This window comes from Lactuca serriola, chromosome 9 (genome assembly GCF_051521515.1).
Source record: "Lactuca serriola cultivar US96UC23 chromosome 9, Lser_US96UC23_V15, whole genome shotgun sequence".
Taxonomy (NCBI): Eukaryota; Viridiplantae; Streptophyta; class Magnoliopsida; order Asterales; family Asteraceae; genus Lactuca; species Lactuca serriola.
In genome coordinates this window covers 49,609,254-49,614,481 of record NC_136416.1, presented here as the reverse complement: position 1 = coordinate 49,614,481, position 5,228 = coordinate 49,609,254, and the positions used below count along the sequence as shown (strand labels likewise).

Sequence of the window (5,228 nt, the reverse complement as noted above, 5' to 3'; positions counted from 1 at the left end):
GTTTTCCGTGGTTTTCCCATGTTACAACTTCCATACCAATTCGGTCGATCCGGATTGGATCGGTTAAACATTCCATTAGGATGAGATCGACTGCAAAACCCTAATTCGAGCAGGGAGGAAATGCTAGATTTTTGTTGAAAATGACCACCATTGTAGTTCATCTTCGAAACCCTAATCCGAATGTGGTTTTGGGTAGGACATGAATTCGAGTTAACGGAGGTAGAGGTTTACCTTCTAGCCGATTTTTTGCTAAAACGAAGGTGATTAACGGTGACGGCGTTTGTAAGCTCCGTTTGGGGCTGTTTTTGTCACGATTTGAAAGAGTTATACAAGAGAGGTGTTTGTGGTGGTGTAGGGAAGTAGGTGGTGGCGGGAATAGGATGGAAATGGTAGTGAAAAAGGTGGTGGCAACCGTAGTTTACTGAATGCTTTTTCTCAATAGTTTAAGCTTCCATTTGGGGTTGTTTTGGTCTCGATTGATAGCAGCAGCGAACAGCAAGGCAATATGGTGTTTGGGGCTGCAATTGTCAGAGAAAGTAGGAGGAAGAGGGGTAGGACAGTCGACAAGAGTGTTGACGACTCTCTTTCCTTTTCCGGTGAAGTAATAACGAGAGAGAGAGAGAGAGAGAGGTAGTTTATTTTTGTTTTATTTTTAATAGGTTTTTAATCGTTGTAATAAAAAAATAAAAAATAAAATAATAAGGGCAAAATCATCAATACAAAAAAGTTCAGACTAAATTAGACCAAACTCGCAACAACAAAACCAAACTATTAGACCACCCTTGTAAGCCCAAACTTGTTAGTTTTGATATACCACATAGATCATTTTGTAATTTTGTCGGTAGATGTGTCCTAAATTGTAAACTCAATTATATTTGTAAAATTAGTGGTGGTGTTATGTTATGGGATTACAATTTTTTAGTATTTAAACTAGGTGTAAGACCTATGTATTACATGGGTTTAATTAAAAAATATATATATATATAAAATTTTAATAATTTGAAAAGTTTGAATTTATAAGAAAAATGAGAAAAAATTGAATTATTAAAATTAGTGAGACTTTAATATATTGAATACATTACATATATAAACTCTTTTTAATAAATACTTTACATATATATATATATATATATATATATATATATATATATATATATATATATATATATATATATATATATATATATATATATATATATATATATATTACCTTACACATTAAATGTGGAATTTTAATTTAATAAAATAAAAAATACAATAAAATGACAAGTGAAAAATAGAAATTTTAAAAATTCTATAAAATATCATGTGTCCAAATGAATAAGAAGAGGACATGTGACAAAAAAAAAAACTTTCATTTATTATAGTAGAATATTAAAAGAGTACTAATCGGTAAATATTTTTCAAAAGTACAAATCACAAATTCTCTATCCAAAATAGTCTAAGAGTTAAAAGAAAAGGAAAGTGATAATTATGCAGAAAACATAAAACGACTGATTTTTAGACTGCGCCACCCATAAGATCTTCTTGGTCATCTTGCAAAATTTTCATCATTCCTTTCAACTCTATATTTGCTGATTTCAAACACGATGCCTGGAAAATATGAATCGTTAGTAAGTTGAATTTTGAGTTTCGTTAACCGAAACAAGGATATATAGTTTACACAAAGCTGAAAGATGTATTCTATTAAGGCATGTTCATACACATGTATATTTTAAAAAAATCGGTCCCTAGAATCCACTATATCATGGAGGTAGGTAGCAGCTTCCAACCCGAGGGCAGGAAATGTTCCACCCATTCCCCAGCATGCTTTGAACTATTTCATGTAGGATGCATCCAACAAAAGCAATTTAAGGTGAGCAATGGAAGAAAAATGAACCAATTAAGTCAATTCAGCTATGGGTATATACTATATCAGGAAGATATGATGCTATCGATAATGTTGTCACAAGAGCGGATATTTCACAACAATGGTTTATCCTTATTACAATCAAATAAAAGCCATAGATTGTAAAAAATTATTTAGCAAAGCATGATTAAAAAAATACAAAATCCGAGTGTAATTATTATAATGAATTTAAATTTGTGAAACATACTATTTGCTGAGCCTCCTTAATACCATCCCAAGCAAATATGACTCGATCTAGATCAAAAATTTGGTTGTTTAGCATGTTACGTTGTGTTTGGTACCTGACAAGAATGAGTAAAGGTTGTCAACTAATAACCGCGTAAATAATATTTAAGAGAGTAGTTTGTATGAAATGAAAAGCTATGAAGGAATTTTAAAATTGTAGATATTCAAAAAGCCTAAAAGACACGGTGTTCTCAAAATTTTCTAATTATTATTTTCTAGACATGTGTTCAAATAATCCTCAAGTGCCTCAGTTTGCAAAAGAGATAACACTTGCTAAAGATGAAATAACATACCATCTTTTCTCCTTGATAAGTCTCTTTTTCCGAACTTCCATAACTCGTTGAGCCAGACCAGGACCCATTTTTCCGATTTGGTTTTTACATCGAGCAAGTTCTTCCTTAAATTGCTTGATTGGCTTATTCGCTGTCTTAACTCTTTTATTGATCTGCATAAGCAATAAAAATTAATCAGATATAGTTAGAACAGAAGATTGTATATGATCAAGTTAGATCTTAATTAAGAATTATTCAAAAATAAGATTCAAAGCGACAGCCACTTAATCAGCAGGGAAAGACAGTATGACTGCTCAGTAATACAGCCTCAATTAAACAGCTCCAACGTATATAATCTATCAAATTCAAATTTAAATGATCACATATTAGTTTCAAAGAATTGCTTTTCTAACTAACAATCCATGATCAATCATGGTTTCTTGATGAGTTTTAAGGAGAAAAAATACAACTATTTCTTGCATCTCCCATGCATGCTTTTGGTCTCATGAAACCAACAAGAGAAATCCTAAAAAACTGACCCACGATAATCATAGATATGTAGAAAAACAGCCTACTTATTTAATAGCATAACAGAATTCAGTGAGAACCGATCGATTGGTCACATGATATTTCAACCATCAACTATAATCTTGAAAGTAGATTTTATGCAGTTGAAGACTCTTGTCACTTAAAGATTATGAACTATAAATTATGAGATAACAATAATATTAGAGCATAGAGATACAGTCCTGGTATTCAGTACTTCAAAGAAAATACTAATAAAGATATAAGATACAACCTAGCTATAACACTGCAATTCTTATCAAACTTGAAGGTCCTTTGGTTTTAAGAAAAAAGAATGGTTGTTTGTAGCAAGACAAAGAAACTTTCTTGAACTGTATGCAAGGTGGGGAAAGTTCTTTGAATACTGGAAAGTCTTGCAAATGTCAATGGTCTCACAAGTATTTATAGTTAATTTTTTTAATTAGTATTATATTTAATTAAAGTACCATGCCTTTTCACTTTGAGGATCATAGAGATAACACAAAATATTATGTAGGTCTTATCTCATGTTCATAGTCTAGAATTCTTAAAATTACATTTTATTAATTCTCAGGAGTTTATGGAAGGTCATTTTCTCTAAGTATTCCACAGTTTTGACAAGTAATTAATTTAGAGGGTGTTTGGCAAAAAAAAAAGTTAATTTCTTATTATTAGCTCATGGCTTATTAATTTATTCGCTTATAAATATTCCATCTCGATGTAACAAGAAGTTTTATTGAATTTTTGTTATTAATTTATATATTAGAAAATACAATTTGCAGATAGAGAGAAAAAAATACCCGTTCCCTTACACCCAAAAATCTCGTTTACTTGAAACTTCTTGCTGTTATCACAAATCAAACATAGTCAACCACAATATAACTAATCAACAAAGGAGTAGAAAATGGTAAGAAATTTAATTAAGATATAAAGAAGATGACAGATGTTTGTATAGCATCACTAAGAACATAACATAACAAGTAGTCGTGCTTTCTCGCAAATAACAGTCATCTTATATATGTTATAGACTTCGTGAAAATCTTTAACTTGGCCATGTCAAACATGCATGCTACAAATTTCGATTACCAGGTTCTCTAATGTTCACGTCGTCGTGCACGTATTGTGTGACTTTCAACGATGCCATTAAGCATGAATGGAAAAGTATTACGCCGTTGATATAGAATAAACGAGAAAAAATGAAAGCAGAAAAGCAATGTCATAAATTGAACGAGGAAGAAAAAATAAAACCTGAATCGGGCGACGCTGCAAGTCTAATGCTTCAAGAAAATCGTCTGACGATGAAGGATTAATAGCCTATCCTTCCAAATCACTCCCGTGCTTTCATCCGAGATTTTTAAAATCTTGTTACATTGTGATAAAATTATATCTTAATTTAAAGGGATAATGATATTCTAAATTAAGGTTTTAATCGGTTTTTGGGATTACTAATTTAAAATGCTTATTAATTTATCATGTGGTCTTAAGTAGGGATGCTATTCCGGACGGAACCACACCGAATCCGAATAACCAGAAAACCTAATAAGGGTAATTGCATGAACCAATTAACCAATACGGATTCGGTTCGGTTTTGGTCGGTTCAGTTCAGTTATTACCTAAATAAAATGTAAAAGATGATTAACGATTTAATATAACCGAAAAAAAAAAACCGAATAAACCGTATTAGGATTCCATAACCCGAATAATAGAATAATAATGTAGTTTTATACATCAACATAAAACCTACAAAGACAAACATAGCACAATAATATATTGAAAGAATAACATTTATATAGTAGATTAACATAATGAGAATTAATTTCTTACTTGAGTTTCTTGAGTTGAAGCCTAATTTTCCATTACTAGACAAAGTAGGTTCGTGAATCCTTAGAGACAATAGGAAAGGTCGATTTTTGAAAGTTTAAAACAAGAGGAATGATCGACAAAAGTGATTTCAATTTTGAAAAAAAAAAAGTTTGGAAGTAGATGAGAAGATTTGTCGATTTTGAAACAATGAGAACAAATGTAGGGTTTTTTTTGTTATGAACAACAGGGGAGGAAGAATGTTTATTCAGGTCGGGTATTTAAAACCGAATAAGCTCTTATTTTAGTAACACGAACCGAATAATCTGATAACCGAATAAGCATAATATAGATACCCAAAAACCAAATCGAATTGCTTATTTGGGTCTAATTCGGTTCGGTTCGGGTTTTCGGGTCAAATTTCTCATCCTTAGTTTTAAGTGTCTAAATATAGAAAATAATTAAAAAGGTTTATTATC

The 5,228-nt window shown here is 31.1% G+C and overlaps 1 long non-coding RNA gene across 1 annotated transcript; it reads right to left on the bottom strand.

The window, feature by feature from the left end:
• Positions 1–1,430: 1,430 nt before the first annotated feature.
• Positions 1,431–3,329, bottom strand: LOC145074999 (uncharacterized). The gene is made up of 4 exons (XR_013692241.1): positions 3,206–3,329; positions 2,428–2,579; positions 2,097–2,190; positions 1,431–1,593 (listed from the first exon to the last, which is right to left on the bottom strand). It is a non-coding gene; the product is annotated as an uncharacterized LOC145074999 (long non-coding RNA).
• Between the last annotated feature and the right edge of the window lie 1,899 nt (positions 3,330–5,228).